The following is a 20,316-nucleotide window of genomic DNA, read 5'->3' as shown; positions in this document are numbered from 1 at the left end:
TACAGTCCTGCAAGCTGAGCTATACACAATACAATACAAAAGTGTACCAGAAAGTCCAATAATCATCCAATTCAAGAACCTTGGAACTCCTGTCCCTGTTCCCCAGCCAGCCTGAGGTGATCAGTATTGGGCTGAGGGTGTCAGTGAGAGGTAGAGAGGAGGTAAAATGCTGGGAAGTACGCAGCCCCACATGGATATCTGTCAGTTTCTAAGAAGGACCAAATCCAGACACTGAGAAGAAAAACAAGTCTCAGCGGAAGGATGGAAAGCAGTTTGACGAGGAGGCTAACAGGAACCCTGAACTTGAATTAATTCTCTTGAAACTTCAATGTACTGAAGGTATCCATTTCATTTCACCTGTTTATCCACAACAGTACAAAGTGTGTACCATCTGGTACAAAGGATTGCACCATCTGGATTCGCTGCCAAATAGGTATAAATAACTGTACATTATGTGAATGTGACAGAAAAGGGAAGAAAATATAAAAAAATAAATCCAAAGGCAGTCAAAACCTTGTTTAAGGATGATTTTACTTTTTAGTCCTTTTTTCCTTTTTGAATTTTTTGGTGTTAACGAAGAAGCTAGTTAAGAAGATTACAGCTGAAGGATGTTACCTAATTTGTGTAGGAAAATCTCAACAACAGGAATAGACTAAGGCCAAGTTTCAGAAAAGTGTGGGAGATACTGGCTCAAATTATTTTTTTCCTTCTTGTTAAAATTAGTAAGAGAAGAGGGAGTTAGGGTGTCTGCCTTTTTGAGGATGTCATTCATGACCAGAATCGGAAACAGCTGTTTGAGATGTCTAATGTAAATAAGGCAGATGCAAGCCTAGCAGAGAAGGTGCTGGATCTGACATAGTGAGACCAAATAAAGTTTGAATGATGCAAGAAGAAGCTAAGAGACACAGTGGACTTCATTCCAAGGAGAGAAAGAAACAGTTGTTGTAAATTAAATAAATTAGTGACCCAGCTGGTCTGCTTGCATCTATTTGCTTTTCCCTGTGAATACAAAGTATGGCAATACATCTGTTTCCTATAACACTTTTGTTTTACATGTTTCTACAGAGGTTTCTGGACTCCAAATATGAGACTGGATCCATCACTAACTGCTTCTCTCTAGTTAGCATTTTACAAGTGCAAGAAAATCAAGGAAGTACCTAATGCTTTCTGTTTACTTTTGAATATTGTAAGTTATTTTCTCCCCTATAACAGTTATAAATGGACTGATTGTCTCCTAGTAAAAATTAACATTGCTCCAATAAAATCACAGATTTAGATTTATACCAGGGTATTCCCAGAGAGAAATAAATTTCCCAGAATATTTACAGCAGAGATAATGTTCTTTTTCATGGGTACCTTGTAGTATGCCCCTACACATTGTTCAAGCTATTTATCTTCCTCATTGCCTAAGATATTTCTAGCTTGTGCTCAGAGAAACTAGGACTTCAGGTTTGTGGGTGGGTGACTTCTAGCCTGTGCTTTGCTTCTTGTGATAATCACTTATTTAGGAACCTTTCTTCTGCTAGAACCTCCTGTCAGGGTGAAACACGAGCCATGGCAGGGGTGGAGACCAGACATCAGAGGGGCAGACACTGAAGGCCCTGGGCTAAGATGAAATGGGCCTCCTGAGCTAGTGAACGGGGTGGGGTCTGACTTAAGAACCCTGACAACCTCTGGCAGAATTTCGTGGGTAATCCTTTTGATCTGGAGACGAAGTTTAATTTTATCTTCAGTGAGTCATAGTCGCAAAAGCCATCTGACACACAATTAGATTTTGGTTCAGTACAAATGAAAAAGCCTTGGGCCATTTGCTGTTTGCTATGTAGGATGGAAGCATTAGTCAAAAAAAGTCTTTTGAGCCTTTTGCTCACTTAACAAATTGTCATTGCTATTCCAGAGCACTTAACTGCCCTACTAAAAATGATGCAGCTTTTACAGACAAATTGCTAGATGGTAATACTACTCAAGAAGAAAGTTGCGTCCACATATTGGAAAGGTAAAATTCACACCAAGTTAGATACCATATGTCAGCACTTAGCCAAGTAGATTTTTAGTCCTTTGTGGCATCCTTTCAGCTCTTCAGTGCTTTGATGTCACAGCCCCCAGATATTCCCCAGATATTGTTACATTACACTATAAGATGGTCTCATGCACTTGTGAAAGGCCAGTGGGCCTGGGCCTTTCCTTGCTTTTTTGCCAGACTTCTCCATATATACTGTCAGCTCAGTTGCACCTAATGAAAGTAAGGCCCAGACCCAACCCAGAGCCACAACCAGCCAGAGTGGAAACTGCTCACAGTCATTCGGTCCTCAGGAGCTATCTGTTGGGACATCAGCTGGAGTCAGCTAGATCAGTGGGGATGTGTAGGAGGAGACACCCAGGAATGGGCCCATCATTTGGAACAGGAAGAACAATGCCAGCTATTGTGCCATGCACATATCCTGAGGATCTGGACGCAGTAAGAGCCATGGCAAGTCCTTTAAGATTCACTCTCAGGAAAGTCACCTTTCTTGAGCTTGGAGATGGTCCTTGAAAATAAAACCTCTCTACTGGATCCCTCTTCTCTCCTAAATTGTATCCCCTAGGTTTCTTCTGAGCATATCCCTGACAGGTTAGAGTCTGCTCTTCTGAAGTTTAGGGTTGTGATCTTGCTTTTGCCTGTCTCCCTCCTCTCAAGATCCAGAATTTAACCATCTCATGGTCTATGCACTACAACCAAGGCTGTCCCCTAATCTTCAAATCCCCAACAGACTGTGATCCAAATGGACTAAAAATGCATTCTATATTATAGCATAGGATAAGCTCTAGGTAACTCATTAGCTGCCTACAGATACAGTGCATACTTAAAAAGAAAAAATGTATATTAAGGCTCCTTAGAGACCTGTCTAAAAGCAGTATCAGAATAAAAGAAATAATTTTAAATGCTTGGAGTCCCAACCGGATATTCCTGACACCTATTTTATAATGTAATAACTGGATGGTTTGTTTCCTAATATTTATTCTCTTTGTAGGAAACAGAGTGCCACCCAATACTTTCAACTTCTGAGTGGTACTGTAATGTTATCTCTGTCTCTCAGGGCTTCCACCAATTCCTTTTTGTTGAAGCATGGTGCTGCAGTACAGAAGTATTTCTGGGGATATATTCACTGTTTCTCCACTGTTTCTCCTTAATTTCTACTACACTTCATCTGGTGGAAAAATTGTGGGAATATATTTAATAATAATATTTCTATTTCCTCTCTTGGCAGATCTGCAGTTCATGGTTCATGTACTTATGGTTAATCATCAAATATTTTCTAAATTTGGAGAAGCTTTACGTCACCTGCTATGTTATCCAAACTGCTCTCACTAGAAAAATGCAGATGGAGAGAGCAAATTAACAAACCAACTGTAAAGGTTGACCTTCTGCATCCACAGAGTTGCGAGAGCTTTCGTTGCATTTTACATATGAAGTTATTTGAATGTAAGCCTCAAATATGCTTAATTTCAACTGGGGTTCTATAGTGAGTCCTATACCCTGTGGCACACTTGGGGAGGTCCCAGCCACACTAAAGATGTGCGTACTGAGGAATACTATTTCTCATACTGAAAGTAATGTGCTTTCCAGCGCTGATAGTTGTGCTTGCACTGGCACAGTGAAGGGAATTTCCCCTGGCACTGCAGGGCAGTGATAAAAACAAAGGAAAAGAGGAAGATTTTTCTGACTACAGCATTAACCTGAACTTCTAGACTCTCTTGGCTCTAGCATAGACTTGGTCTGTGCCATGAACTTGGGCAAATTAATCTCTTGCTGAGACTGACATCACTAGTTAAGAAAGGTAACACTGTGCTTCTAACTGGGTGAAATTGTGTCACATTAGGTGAAAATATTTACAGGTAAAATGTTTGGAGGGCAAAGCTTAGCCTAAAAGCATTAGCTGGGGTACCTAAGGAATACTGCCTAGCTGGGGTATCTAAGGAGTACTGCTATATGGAACTGCAGTGCTTTACTGGACTATACACAACATAGTATTATAATTGAATATTATAAATACCAATGTTTAACAGACTGTATAATATTTCAATGATAAACATGATTAAACTAATATTTTCTCCAGACTCCCATGAAAAACTGTATCATTTAAAGGAAAAAAAAATCTAGGCTTTGCTCTCAGTTTGAACAATAATCAACCATAAGGTAGTATGATTACATAATTTGGGAAAGAGGGCAAAATAAGATAGTGATGGCTTCAGTAAATCTAACAGCGAAGAATTAGAAGCAAGGCACTTAACTTATTTGTTTGATTATTCTTGCTTGTCTTTTTGGAACTGTGGTGGGGAACTAGGACTATCCCATCCTATGTCTGGAGAGAAGTTAGAATAATCTGGCTGTCATCACAGTTCAAGAAATAATGCAAAACATGGCCAGCAACAAAGAGGATATTCACTGCACCATGACACCTTAGCAGAGGTCAAATTTGTGCAGAATCAGTTAAGTGTGAACAGGTGTAATCAGACCACCATGAAATGGCTCTCTGGTTAAATTGTTCTAAGTGAGGCATACGACACTCTACCCTAATGTTATTTGTAATCTTAAACTATCCTGGACCCACAGAGTATCTGACACTATTCCTAAAGCAAGTCAGCAAGAGAAACAGAAATTCTTAATTACTGCTGCATCATGAAAAATATTAATCTTGTCAGTATTGTGGATTGCTCCCTGATGTGGTAGTAACCAGAAGGTATTTTCCTTTCCTACAGTTATTGAATGAAAAGAGGAAAACTCTAAGTAGTTTGCATGTGAGGTGGCATCCTTTCACCAAATAATTTCATCAGGATGAGAGACAGTCATATAGAAAGGGGATTACTTTGCACTTCATGCAACAAAGAATTGGATCTGACATAGCTGTCCTATAACCTGTAGGAAGCTGTGCCATTGCTAATGAAGTCTCGGTGTCCTTAACCAATTTAAAACCCTGTAGGCTTTTCCACTTTAGAAATGTCTTCAGACTCTCTTGGCATTGAGCAACAGAGACAGTGCACATGGAAGTTAAGAACCCTAGTGGAACAGCATAATGAAAAAGCTAAAGCATGCCAAGCTCTCCTCTGCCACATATGTTTGGTTTCTTCTACTGACAACTGAGCATAGGAATGGAAAATTAATGTCAGCTCTGATTTCAAGCAGGATGCTGCCCGGGCATACCCCATAGACAGAAGCCCAAGAGCACACCAGATTATGCACAGTCCTAAAGCTTTCCCCTGCTGGAATTGTGGGGTTTGCCTCTTGCTGTGCACCTTGTGAAGTGTTTCAGATGAAAGTGTGCCCACTGTGCCTTGCTTTCTGTGAAATGACACACTTTCTCATTCATAGGGCTCCTCTTGTACTCCTAAAAATGGAATATGGATTTTAAAATGTCTCCACTATTAACTTGTATTTACAAGGTGCCTTCAGAAAGCTTCCTTACTACAATAAATTACAGCCATTTAGCCCTTGGCATGTTGGAAGATGCATCATGCCAGTGGGCAGATCTGAGAATAGATCATGGATTAGTGGCTGACCCACTGGATAATGCAGCTTTTTCTGGTATAGAATGGAATCCAACCTGTAACATTATATTCATTTTAAGACATAAGTATGCACACTCATACAAAAAAACCGACATTGCTAATGCTTTAGGGTTTCTAAGAGCTTTTATATTTGTGTTCCCAAAGAACAGAATCCTGTGTAGATTCTCTCATGTCTAAAAAGGGCTCCTTTCATAATACATCGTTTTCTGCATTGGGAGAGTATAGGCATAATGGAAGGGTCTCTCTCTGTTGTCTAGGAGCTTATTTTCACTTTGATTGAAACAAATCAATGTTTCCAGAAGTATTCCAGGATCCCGTACATATATGAACCCATACTGAGATTTCAAAATTGCATTTCTTTAGAAAGTCAGGCTTATTGTGTACTGTGTTGCAACCCACACAAAAGTCTAGGAAGTCAGGCAAAGTAAAAATTGATGCTGAACTTGACTTACTGTTTTGATATTCAGATGTGCTAAGTGCAAATAAATTTAAATACTACAGAGTCCAATTTTGGACTGTTTGTTCATTGTTTCTTAACACATATTTTAATCTGCTGTGGACAATTCTATCTCTGCCTTTTAAGGAAATGTCTCAAAGAGGTAATTTAAACTATCTCATAAAAAGTTCATCACTGTCAGGCAGAGATATGTGTAATTGGGCTTGTGCATGGCTATTTTTTGGATTCTGTGAACTATTTCCTTTTAGGGGTAAATCTATTGGCACGGCAAACTTCCATTAGTCTTCATTCAAGGAAGGTGAACATATACTCTTATTGGCATTCTGTACCTGCTTGCTCCATTATACTTTTTTCCAGCATTAAATTTATATTGCAATTATTAATTGATAGGTCCCAGCTTTTCAGGTCAGCCAGCTTTGTTTGTTCATTTTTGTATCCAAAACGTCTGCACATGAAGGAGTCAAAGTAGGGAAGACACCCAATTTGAAATATTGAACTCAGGCATTTTTTTCTAAAGCTCACCCAGTAATCTATTCAATCACATCTCCTGATTAAATCTACATTTATTTTGAATGTGCTTTCCTGTCCAGTTAGGGTGTCCTAGTTACAAATGTGTGTATAGTGTAGGAGAGTTAAAAAAATAAGAAGTTTTTTTCACATATAGAATGCTGTGTTACTGGGAAATATCCTTAGACATTCTAAGTGAATAAACCAAGAGTTCATAACTTAAGCTGCCAAAGAACACTTTGAAAAGCAAAATATGGCATAGTTTTGTGGGATTTCCTTCTCTCCACAATGTAAGCTGTTGTTTTAAATAGGATTTCACATACATTCTATAAAACTCAGTGATGTCCAGACTTGATAAAGATAAGGAAAAAAAGCAACAATTAAATATATCAAATCCATCCATAAAGCTACAACAACTTACACTTGTGAGGGATTCTCACAGTACCAGTTAGGCTTGAGGAAATTAGGATTTCTTTACTGTATATAAAGTCTTTGACAAACTGAAAACTGTAGACGTGGCCTGAGGATAAGCTGAGTCCATGATGCTCTGTGAATTTTCTTTTGACTATCTGTCAACTCATTTTTACAGTGAAATTGCATTTACCTCCTGTGGAATGAAGGAAGAATTAATATTTCAATATATATTATCTATATGTCTGAGGAGCTGTCAGAATGCAATCAGAAATAGAGCTCCCTGTGGGAAGCTATATGAGTTTATAATGCTCCAGTGATTCTGGGTTTGCCCCCTTCCCCTCTCCTCCAGTTCCTTGTATCAAGGCCACAGGACTAAAGGACTGTAAAGGCATGTATTTCTTTTGGCCACCACCCTTTAAGCAGTCTAGAGCACAAGGAATGGTTACAGAAATGAACATTGAGTTGAGAAATATTCACAGAATTCCACCGTTATATTTCCAGTAATACATGGGTGACCTTTAAAGTTTCCCACTTGGCCCATTTAGACCATGGATCAGAAATTTAACCATGACATGATCCTACTCTGGAATATCATCATTCAGCGTACCTCAAAAAGAATAAGGTATCTCTTGAATGCATAGATAATGACAACTTGTTTTTTCTGGTAACTTATTCCTCATGTTTATCTTGGGGAAATTTCAAGATGATCTCATAAGTCTTCTTAATCTCATCCATTTATAGGATTGTTTTTCCCTTCTCTTCTATGCACTGCTGGATCCAACTGGCCCAAATCCTTCCTACAGTAAGTGGTTTACACCAGAGATAATTTTTTAATTGTGTTGAATAAATAAATAGTTTAGATCTTTGGGTAAGATTATCCATTAGCTGAATATACTGAAAGAGAATAACTGATATTTTTACAGTCTGCCTACAATCATTTACTGTACCAGATGAACTTTTTTCTGATCAGACAAAATGTGACAAGGAATTTAAAACCAACAAATCTAAACCTGATCATAAAGAGATGTGGCTCTAATGCTTTGCTTCTATGTATTTAAGATTCGTGAAGAGCAGTCATTTTAAGAAAGGTGATATATCCAAGCAAGGCCTCACTATGTTGCATGGAAATGTGGCAGCCAAGCAGACACCTCTGGATCAGCAACAGGACAGGACAAAGACACTATCTTTAAAGACCGTTTATATCTGTTCTAACTAAAGGGTTGGAAGGAATTTCACCAATAGCATGAGAACACTAGGCCACGAGAGAAGCCTAAGATAGAGTCTCTGGGCGTAGAATAACAGAATGAGTATTCTAGGAACAGCCATGAGCCTGCTCATATATAAAGGCAAAGACTTTTTGCCAAGTTATTTATTAATACAGCACTGCAAAACAATGTAGCTTTGTAATTATTTTTCTATATTCCTATGGTGTCTAAGAACATATATCCTAGGAGAAACTGCTCTCAGGAAATGGTGATAAATCCTTCATAAAAGGTAGGTACCTGCCTAGGTTTCTCAATTTTTTTTTTAAATGAACACTTTACAGCAGTTATGAAAACCCCAACTACACTTTCCCCCACACTCACTCTCTCCTCAGGTGTAGAAATAACAAAAAGATCATTAAAATCACAATCTGTGTGTCTATAACACTTAATGTAGGAAATCAAGCAAATGAGTTTTGTATTTAGTTATTAATGCAGTGAGATCTGAAGCTTTTCCTTAGTCCTACAAGTAACAAATTCCAAATGCAGTAAAGCCAAGTCCATTTTTCTCTTGCTCACAAAGGAGCCTGAACTCATTTCATTGTTCTTGTGGAATTCATCTGCTGTGTGAAGGTTCTGCTCGCTGCTGGAGAGGCAGTGGCTGGAGTTACTTCAGTATGTTTGTTTGTAGACTGGGTCTTAAAAAGATAAAACTGCAATAAAGTCCCATGTTATAGACCCTTTCATAGCAAGGTCAACCCCCATCTTATACCCTTTGTTTCCACTGCTGCTGTCATAGCTCCAGCATTTCACTCTTGTAGAAGCTTTTTGGTTTTTCTATTCTAAAATCATTAAAGGTCAGTTTGTACCTTTCTGCCAGTGCTGTCTTTTACCCTAAATAGCTTTTTTCTCCTAGTGTTTACCCCTCTTCACCAGTGTATTTGTCATCAGTTTTCATTTTCTCCCTTGATCTTAGTTTTGCTAGACTAAACAAGCTGCTCTAGTTCAATCTCTTAAAAAGCCTTTCATTCCCTAACGATCCTTCCAGCTCTTTTCTGCAAACATTCCAGTTTAAGTTCATCCTTCCTGTACACACATGACTGTGCAATTTCCTAAAAGAGATTTCACCAGTGTTTGAACTTTTCAATTTGCGCTGGTAGAGCCTGCTGGAGCCTTGGACCTTGATTGCCTATATCCTGCATGAAGTCAGAAGCCTCTAGAGACTGCAAAGCAGTGAAGTGTGATGCTACTGCTGACTTTTGTTGCAAAATAGAAAGTGTGTCATGTAGTGAACCAGTTAGGGGCTACAATAACTGGTGTGGGTTTTTTCCACCTAACTGCTCCTGACCTCCTGAACTTGTAGATTTCTGTGATCAGACCTACTTCTGAAAGGGAAGTCAAGCCTTAGGCCTACGGAGACATTATTTGGAAACCTACTAGCACTGAAATGCTTGAAAGAACCTAAAAGTTGTTGGGCATTTGTGTGAATTAGATGTGTTTCCACAGCATTTCCCTCTCCTGGCTACAAAGCCGTGTTTGTGTCCCCCTCATTTCCAGCTGGCTGTTCCCAAAGCAGTGGTTGATTTTACTTTGATAGAAAGCTGGAGGGCTGTGCATTTGAAAGGAAGACCCTGTAGACCTGGTTTCTATTCATCAGCTATTAGAACAGGTGCTGCCTTACTGCACACCCTCCTGCACGATGACCCAGCCTGCAGCAGCAAAACAGTTGCTTCTCTGCTTCTCCTGTTACAGAAGCTGTTGTCTCCCATAAATCTTCATGAAGTAAAAGGATGAACCTGAGCTACATTTCACCTGCACATCTGTGGGAGCAAGAAATCTCAGAGAGTTTTTATGCAGTTTCCATCTCATCCTTTATTGATAAGGTGTTGTGAGGTCCCACAGATCTGGGAAGGCTGGAATCTGATACAGCTGAGCCACACTAAAGGGTCCTCCTCAGGACTGGGGGAAATAGAAACACATCAGAGATGAAGCCACAGTGGCTATGAACATGTTGTGTGGGTATGATTCTCATTTTCTGAGAGATCCTTATCTCCTGATAAAATTTCTCATTTTTCATGCCATTGTGAAGGGGGGAAAAAAGCCTGTCTTGAGTGTATCTAAGCAGATGAAGTTGCAAAATCTGGTGAAAAATCACTGGTGAAAACTCACAGTAATGGCAAAACTCCTTTGATTTTCCTGTGGCCCAGATGACCTCAATGTTAACCATAAGGTATAGTGTCAAATCTTCTATTTGTAATCCTCTTTGATAAAGCCAAAAATTCTGCACATAGTTTATTATAATGGATTTTAATAGCTATAATGCAAATATTATCACAGAAAAGGTGAATTATAGCAATAAGTGACAACTGAGCAGGAGATCTTCAGCTGCTGAGAACTGCCATGGCTTAGCTGCAATACTATTTTGTTAGCAAAGAATGTTCCCCACACATTTAGGATATATGAACAGTGAAGGTGTTAGGAACTTTAAATGTGTGCAAAACAGCTTCATGACTCACTTTGGTTGAGCACTGAGAAGCCCCAGTTTAATGTATTGCAGAAGTTCTCCAGAGAAACTGTCAGAGAAACTGAACAACGTACTCAGGGTGTAAAATATATCAGCTTTGAAAGAAGTGAAGCTGTTGTATATTACTGACTACAAGCTCAGTCCCACAAGCAAAGAAGTAATGCAGAAGAATTACTGGAAACTCCTATTTAAAACATGACACCTTCCAAAATAATTTCTACAGGCAGTAAGAATTAATGCACTATGAACAAAGCAGTGTTTTCTCTATAAACCTTTAAAAAGGAAAAAAAGGTTCAGCACAAAAAGTCTGCAGTTAAATCTCTGATGATTTAGGCATTTTCTTTTTTTATGTGTTAATAATTTATCAAGAGCTAAAAGTGTTTTCAGAAGAATAACTCCATGCTCACTCATTTTGAAGCAACTTCAGGTTTTTCCTTTTGTTTTCAATTTGTTCTAGTTGCATTCCTTCTGAGTGGGAAAAATAAACCAAGTATTTATAAGATATAAATAACTGAGGATGAGATGAGTAATTATGTGAGAAGAAACCAGAGCTGATTAGCGATAGATCTAAGTGACATTACAATGAAACAATGAAATCCATTCTTTCCTTCTTGCTCAGCATCAAGGAGGTGATGATTTTATGAAACAATGCTCCATAAAAATACTGTGCATTGCAGAACATTATTATATCTCCCCCTAAAATAAAAAGTAACAACAACAACAACAAAATTACCTTTTATTTTACAAAAGACATGCAAATTCTGTCACATTAGGCCATTTCAAGAGTTTTTCTAGGTGTTCTTTCTTCAGTTTTTAACCATAGGAAAACAGCCAGCCCCACACTAAATAAGTCTTTCTTTCTCCATCTGTCACAAGCCCTCACTCACCTGCCTTCTTTGGAACTTGCTCCTTCTCAGCAGTAGGAATAGTAGCTGGTACTGACACATTTTTCACAGTTTGACACCCTTAGCACATCTTTAATATTTAGGTTTTCCTCCCTCCAAGCATAAAAGTACAAAGCAGAAGACCATCAAGGACAGTTGATGTCTCCTGTGTAATTCAAAGGTAATAATGCTTATATTCTTCTACTATAATCAGTAAACTGATGTAAATACCTGTAAAATGTATCAATACATGCAAAATGTATTTATATATATTTATATAATTTAATTAATTGGTTATTTAGATACATTTTGTTAATCTCTATTAAAAGAATTACAAATGGACAATTACTGAAATGAAGCACATTGGGTCCATGTGGTCTTGCCATATTCCATTTTTACTTTTACTTCCCTGTAGACTGACAATCATTGTGTCTATTGCGGTGAAATAAAAGAGCTTAAATGAACTGAAAAGAAATTATTAAGGCTCCTTAATCCTCTTTTGCCATCTGCCTGCTTCACATGCTTACATTTTCCTTCAATGTGAAAGATCTGTGCTATTCAAGTATATATTGTAAGCCACTTTATATTGCTGATGTAGATAATATTTTAAAGGGTAAAACCAAAAAGTGTGTCCAAATTTAAAGGACCAAAGCCAAATAAAGGAAATAACACACCAGTGTTACTGGGGAAAGGAGTCTCACTTTACCTGGTAGGAGAATGAAACTAATTGATAAAACCTGCATGCCCTTCCTTGGTGTTTTAAAACTCTTTTGTAAAGTTAGGTTCAGGGGACAGGGGAAGGGCTGATGGTTTATTACTCCTAGATGAGCCATAGATTGCTAGGGGAGCCTTATCTATGCTAGTTTTACTGATACAAGCTTTGACAGAATTTCCTTAGTGCAGATGAACATGCTTATTCAAATAGAACTTTTTGAGAAGCTGTGTTAGGTATCTCAGCATTTACATATGGGTTGGGTGTCCACCCAACAGCCTTTCCTGCATATAACTATTTTGGTGAAACAGAGCGGTTTTAATCAGAGCAGTAAGAATAGTAAAACTTTTAAAAGTATATCAGATTTGAATGACCTTTTAATTCTCAATAGTGCTGCAGGGGAAACTCCTCTGTTTTCCTTTTTAGGAAATGTTCATCTAGATTAATTTATCTCATAGAAAGATCATCACAGGGAAAAAATAGATTGGACAATAGGGGTCCTGCAACCTCAGTTGCACAACTGATGTGAATGTCAAATCTATTGATACAAATGTCAACATGAAACAATAAAATTGACTGAGAATGCTGGAAGGTTAAATGTAAAAATAGAAATTTTAAGCTCTAAACCAAGCCAAATACTTCTGCTACTTTAAAGCACTGTTGAAACTATTCAGTAAGACAGGAGCACTATCTGGGTGAAACAAGCTCATGCTCATTTACACTTCCTCCTGTCATTGTAAAAGCATACTGATGGAACAGTATGTATACAAAAGTATGTATATAAAAGTATACAGATGGAACTGAGTTTGGAATGATTACCTGCTGAACTTGTAAAGGAAGGACTGTGCCTATCTAGAGAGCTGGTCCCTGGGAAAGTTTGTACTTACCTTGGATTTCTGCCGGTAGTAAGGTCTCATTGTGCCATTCACAGCAACACTTTCCTTCTCATCTGAAATGAAGTTGACTGCAAAGGAAAGGAGACAAATAGTAAAGTTACCAACTTTTGTCAGTAGGAACAAGTAGAGCAGTTAAAAAGACCCTTGTAAGCGGCTTTCTGCCCTCTATCCCAATAAAGACTTCACAGCTTGTGCTTCTTTTTTTCTTAGTAGCAGAAATATTACATATATGTCAACCAGTCCATCCCATAGCCTCATTGAAGCAATAATGGTTTCCTTAGTAACAACCTTTGAGACACAAAAAGGAAATTTCTCCATCTGTCTGACCTGGAGGCTCGAACCCTCCCTCTGGGGACCAGCTGCCCTCTTTTGTCTCTAGCTTCATTTGTAAAACATTTTAGCCTTTATCTGTGTTTATATTGACAAAAAGAATATGTATAAAATAAAACCTGCCGGCTGCCTCTGCAAGAGCCAGATGCAACAATGCTGAAGACAGAAATCTTCATCATTTTCCTTTGAGGTATAGAGACAAGTAAACTGGCGTTATTGCTTGTCTTAAACAAGGAGTTGTCATAAACAAGATGAAGTAGATACTTCCACATGGACAGACAGAAAAGGCCACTTACATTCTCTCTTCTGTGAAGACCCATAGTTTTATTGGACCTGACTTCAAGACCAGTCCTGAAAATATTAACTATTGATACTAGGTGACATTCGTAAAACATTGCAAGATCAGGGTACCTAGCATATCTGCCTGTTACATCCACACCAGCCTACTGCAACATGAGGAACTAGGTCAATAATGAGGAACTAGGTCAATATGCCAGTTCCGGTACTGGCTTTTATGTGGAAAAATTTACTAGGTCATTGATTTCCACTTTTTTTTCCCTGTTTTTTTTTTTTTTTTGTTTTGTTTTGTTTTTGGTTTTTTGTGTTTTGTTTTTTTTTTTTTTTGTTTTTGGGTGGTGTAGGGTTTTTTTTGGTTTTTTTTTTTTTTTTTTTTTTTCAGCTGCAGTGTTAAAAGAGCCTGAGAAAGGAAGTGTAAATCAAAATAGTCACACTGTCATCCTCTGGGAAAGCCTTTTAAGGAGCAGGGCTGAATCTCACCTGTATCTATTTGGTTAGCTTCCAGATGGTAAAAATAAGAAGTAGCGCTAAAAGCAGTAGACAATGCTGCTCACAGAAAAGCTCTAGTCCAAGGAATGCTGACAGGGTTCAGCTCTGAGTGATGAAACAGGCTGAAGGTACCTCCTAACAAGGTGTCAGTAGAAGTTTAGAAGAAGTGTCCTTGCTGATGCCTTTTGCTAGGATTTCCCTCAATGTTGGAGTGTCTGCTGCTAATAAATGGGTACTTCAGAAAAGGAATGGCACATTATGCTATCTCCAGTTTTGATGATGCATTGCACTGGCTGGTTTACATGGCAATGAGGAAGTCTGGTCCAATGCCAGGCTTGATGGAAAGCTCTTGTGCATATAGATGTTTATACTCTGGTTTGTTTTCTGCCCCACCAAGTGACTGAGGGAGCCAGTGCCTAGGATCAAGTTTGTTTCCCTTGGTGGGAGCACAGCATTAACATTCAAAGTGCTTCTTGTCTCAATATGCTATTGCTTCCTAGCCTGAGAAGACCAACAGAGCAGTCTAGTTTATGGACCTGCTTTTACCCCTATTTCTGCCTACACTGTTATTCATGAGGTGGGAACACAAGGCAGCTTACACAAATCTTCCACTGTGTAAATCATTCTGGCCCTAAAACTGCATGCTAAAATGCACCTGGTAAGTTAGAACATCTAAAACTGATATTGAGGCAGAACCACTGCTGTGCACTAATATGGTTTTGTTAAGAATGCAGACAAGCTAGTATTGACTTGAGACATTTTCATCTGTTACTTTATTTGAAGTAAAAGAAAACATGCTAATAGTGCTAACAAACATCAGAGCTAAGCAATTTCATAGGGTGATTACACAGCAGAGTTCTGGAAACCTTCTGTCTACTGCATGTCCTAGATATTAACACAAGCAGCAGACTAAACATTTGTACCTTGTTTGTACTGCCAGCTGACAAATGAAGGTAATTAATGTGCAGCTATAAGGTGGAAGAGTCTGGAAAATAGCAAAACTTGTAGTCCTGAAATACATAATGCTGATGCCAGAATATTGATTTAATTCCATTACTGTTGCTGTGATCTTTTAGAGTTTTACATTATATATTGATGTTTACAGCTTATTATATTTTCTTATTTCTGTTTTATCAAATTTTCATTTTGAACATTTATTTCTAGCTGGATATTAGACAAAAAGAAATATCCCATATCAGGTGCAGCTATTCAAGTCAATGGGTAACAGGACTTGACACTTGTCAGGTCTTTTTAATTTATGTTTCAATTCTCTTCTTTTGGGTAACATTGATTCTGACAGTGGATAATTACTATGAATATGCTTAGTGAAATTAAAATCAATGACATCTTTGTATTTGCTCTTTGGAGAAATTGCCAACAGAGGCAAAAAAAGATTTTCCAAATACTCTTCTGGAAGTGGCCAGTACTAAATGAAACTGGAAAGCAAAAGATTTATGACTGTACAGCACTTGCATTACTGTGGGCTGATTACTTTCTGCAAAATCCATTGTCACGTAAGGTGAACTAAATGTATATGGCCTCAGCTGCAGAATTTCTTCCAAATTCACAGTTTTTTGCAGGCTGCTTTGGGCATCTGCTCTTTGGTGGAATCAGGGAATGCACACTCCAGCTTCAGTTTTCAAGTCAGCTTGTAAGAAAACATATGGGTTTTCATAGTCATTCAAGGAAATAAGCCTATGGCTTGTTAGGTACAGAGGACAGTTTGTGGTATAAAGGGATTGTTATAATCGTCTGGCCTGACTTGACCTCCTGCCTACCCTATCTGGCAATTTCCACAGTTACTCTAAAAACTTCAGAAGAAAATATTTTTTATAAAGACAACCAGATGAAATTTAAGGAGTGCAAAACATGCTGAGTTTTACATGCCTGTGGTAAACTGCTCCAGTAGTTACATACCTCAGTGTTAAAAATGTATTTTATTTCCTGTTGTAAATTTGCTGATTTAAACTCCAACCACTGCATTTTGCTACCCCTATGCCTTTATACTAGAAACTCTTCAATCTGCTTTTAGCACTGATAAAACCCATTCTGTCTGTGGGGTGGGAAGAAGGATACAAGCAATGCCAAAAGGCAACGTATTTGCTCTCTCCAATTTTCCAGGAAAGGCATAAAAAGATAGGCTGAATTAGTTGCTAAATTTTATCACTCCCAAAAGAGCTTTCTGATACTATGCCAATATGAACACTCCATAAGATTAATCCATATGCAGGTTATAATGCTTTCTTCTGCACAGTGTTTCCCTCATGGTTTTTGAGTGATTTTAAAGAAAAATATTCACATTCCACATTAGAGGAGTTCCAGACACTTGTATCAGTGTGTTGCCTTGTACAGGGGAAGCTAACATTCCTCTCCAGAAGGATGTTTCTTAGAACAAAACCTTGGGGTTGTGCACATCTAGGCACTGTGGCAGATTCTAGTTTTTCATTCACAGAAGAGGCTCAGGCTGCATTTAAGCCATTGTAGCATAATGGTAAAATCAGTTCTTACATTTTATAAAAGTAATTCCTGTCCTAGGAACTTTTTTTTTTTTTTTGTCTTATAGAGGAGAAAGCTCATTGTTGGTAGCCCTTGTGAGAAGGGAGAGGAACAGTGATGGATGCTGAGCCAGGTTCCAAAATGCCAGCAGCACTTGGTTGGCACATAGTAGTGACTGATGGGAAAGGTCTGACAATGCCAGGCTGATATGGCAGGGTTTCAGAGTTAAAATAGAAGACTGAAATTCAATAAACTGGGAGGAGACAATCTCCTCACCCTTTTCCCACTTGTCCTGTTGTTGGCTGCACACTTCCTTTCTTACACCTGCTCTGGTACACTTTGGGCCCTGCTGTGATCTAATTTAATTCTAGAATGGCAGAGAACTATTTAATTTTTCATTGTGTGTTTTTCAGGTGGGATTTTTTTGCCATTTTAGTGAATGGAGTTTGCACATAAGAAGAGCTCTGGCAATTGCCAGCACCAGCGTGTTGGTGAGGAGGGGGGAGGAGACAGGTGAACACACACCCCATATTGGCAGCAGAGAGCTATAGATCAACCAGCTGTGCTTTTGAAACCATACTCCTCAGCTGTAATCAGAATGTAAAAAATACACGTAACACCTTGAAATGGAAGGACCTGTCATGATCCAGAAGGCAGAAGCATGGTGGGAGCCCGGAGAAGCCAGGGCTGCGCGAAGCCAGGAGAAGAGCTGAGGGAGTCCCTCAGCGTTCCCGCTCTTTCTGTGAGGGCGCGGCTGTAGCACTCACCCCTTCCCAAGGCGAAGCAGAGGCAGCTCCAGAGCAGCCCCACACACAGCAGTAAGAATATTGTAATGGTTTGAGGGTTTGGGTTTTTTTTTTTTTACTTAATAATTTGAATTTCTGTTCTTTCCTTCATTTGCTTTTGAGCTCTGTCTGCCCACGCCTTGGTGCATGGCGGCCGTATGGCTCATAGGGCCAAAGCACCAGGTCCCACTGTGGCACCTGGGTGTCCTGGCAGGCTCAGGAGCTCTGGCATGGCCTGCGTGCCACCAGGAGCCGTGGCATGGCCTGTGTGGCACCAGGAGCTCCGGCATGGCCTGCGTGCCACCAGGAGCTCTGGCATGTCCTGTGTGGCACCAGGAGCCGTGGCATGGCCTGCGTGCCACCAGGAGCCGTGGCATGGCCTGTGTGACACCAGGAGCTCTGGCATGGCCTGTGTGACACCAGGAGCTCTGGCATGGCCTGTGTGACACCAGGAGCTCCGGCATGGCCTGCGTGCCACCAGGAGCTCTGGCATGGCCTGTGTGGCACCAGGAGCTCCGGCATGGCCTGCGTGCCACCAGGAGCTCTGGCATGGCCTGTGTGACACCAGGAGCCGTGGCATGGCCTGCGTGCCAGCAGGAGCCGTGGCATGGCCTGTGTGGCACCAGGAGCTCCGGTATGGCCTGCTTGGCATCGACACCCCCTCAGCCCAGCTGAGGTGCCTAGACAGGAGCCCACTGCCCTTCTGCATCTGTGGGTGCAGCTCCAGGGCCTGGCTGAGGTATGGCAGCAGTGGGAAGCTGTGTTTTACCGTGTGGCAAAAAGCCAAAATTCCTGTGCATGTGCACATCAGGTCTGCGAAAGGACACGTGAGATGTGAAGGGTGCTCAGGCCTCATGGGTGGTAAAGCTGGCAGCCCTAACATCACACAGGATCCAAGGGACTTGGGCAGTGGGTCTGGATTTAATGATAGATTCCAGCCACATGTAAATAAACTTTGGGAATTGATTCAGACTTTAGGTGGTTATTTTTATCTTATGTTTATCATGTTGACCTGCTGGGTAAAAAAAATAGGAGTTAGTACAAGAAACACAAAGCTGTATAATATAAGTGACTCCAAAACCATTCCATGCTATACATACTGTTACAGAAATTCTGCTGGATTGGATATTGAAAATAGAAATTATTTACACAAATTACAGTGTGGAATTCTGTGGATCTTCTTGCTATTGTTCTGTTGCTATTGCATGTTTAAATTGAAGATGTACATCCCTGGACATTTTTAATTTCTTCCCTACTCTCTTGTGTGCTACTACTTATTTTTGTCAGTCTATTGTTTTCACAAACTTGATGATTTTGAGGTAAGAAACCTATATTATTATTCACTGTCACTTGATATCTTCATAAATCACTGGGCATATTTAAAACTGTCTATAACCACAGTTTTGTTGCAGCAGAAGAAAAATCCTAATTATAATATCCTACATAGATACTTTGATACAGTACAGTAGCTCTAAGTCATGTGTAAAATGGCTGCTATTCAGCTCTGTGGGTCTAGTGGTGAAACAAACCATGAAAATAAAGTTGACTAAAACCAGAAATGAGAGACAATAGAGTTCTCATGCCAGTTGAGATGAGAAAAAGATAGGGTGTTATTTATGGACTGAAGTTTTTTACCCTTCCTTGGATCCTAATGTACTCAGTGCCCTTTGCTGCAGAGCACTGCTGCTCTTACAGTGCATGTTTCACTAGTATTTACAAACCACCTCCATATGTTTTGTAATGATTTTTAAAAGTAGAAATACCAGACCATCATACTTGTTAAATGATAAATGAACATTATAAACCCAGGAGCATCTGGTAAACAAACAGAGATTAGCTAACATTTATTTTAAATGTTATTTCAAAGCAATTTTTTATTTTTCTGAATTGAAGAGTGAGAACATGACTACTTTAGGACATTTTCTGTTTTCCAAGTAGTGACAGCACCCTTGTCTGGACAGACTGTGAAGAAAAAGACCAGGCTGATGGAGAGTCATAGACCTCTGAGGTGTTGGCAGGCCTGCCTGAACAAGGCTCATGCAAACTGGATTGGGTTGGTAATCATGTGAGCCAAAAATTGGTAATTATTTTCATTTGGGAAGTTTTCAGGCTTTAGTGTATGTGTTTTCAAGGTTTTCTCTGCAGTCATAACAGACATAAACATAAGGGGAAGGAAGGTAAAAATGTAGTTAATACAATATAGGAAAATACTCTGGGAGTTAGGGCTGGAAGCACCTTTCATATCTGGAAGGTCTTACAGTAAAGGTTTGTGGCAAGCACAACATCTACAACAAAAGTTATGAGAGTTGACAATGCTGGTGAATGGTCTGTTGAATTCCAAATCCTTTGCAGGAAATGTTGTGCAGGTAGTGCTCTTTACCTGCCTCAAGTTCTCAGCTACTATTGCTATCACCAAGTAGGTAATGTATATAGTAGGAAAAAGGATTCTAAAGAAATGCAGGTTGTAAATGGCTGCTGTTTCTACCAAATGTTGCTGCAAGAGCAGGACCTGTGCACAAAGTCCTGAACATACTTCAGTTTACGGGCAGGGGCACAAACCATTTGCTATGTGTATCCTTAGCCATGTTTTTGTAGCCTTTTCCATGTGCTTAGTAAGTCTGTAGTATACTTCATCTTTTGCAGCCTGACATGAGTCTTTATTCACAATTCACTTGATCTTCTAATTTTTTGGAAACTAGATGGTGTCTTCAATATAGACGTATTAATGCTATGTACTTTATATTCATTTTGTGGCTTTGAAAGGTTCAGTAAATCG

At 39.4% G+C, this 20,316-nt stretch overlaps 1 long non-coding RNA gene across 1 annotated transcript in view; it reads right to left on the bottom strand.

Moving 5' to 3' along the window:
* The window catches only part of LOC137469951 (uncharacterized), a 66,187-nt gene extending 52,603 nt beyond the window's left edge, over positions 1-13,584 (bottom strand). Inside the window, exon 1 of the long non-coding RNA XR_010996822.1 lies at positions 13,135-13,584. This is a non-coding gene — a long non-coding RNA (uncharacterized lncRNA). The remainder of the gene's footprint in view (positions 1-13,134) is intronic.
* Between the last annotated feature and the right edge of the window lie 6,732 nt (positions 13,585-20,316).

The sequence above is a fragment of the Anomalospiza imberbis genome, chromosome 3 (assembly GCF_031753505.1).
Source record: "Anomalospiza imberbis isolate Cuckoo-Finch-1a 21T00152 chromosome 3, ASM3175350v1, whole genome shotgun sequence".
NCBI lineage: Eukaryota > Metazoa > Chordata > Aves > Passeriformes > Viduidae > Anomalospiza > Anomalospiza imberbis.
This window is presented reverse-complemented; position numbering and strand designations above follow the sequence as displayed.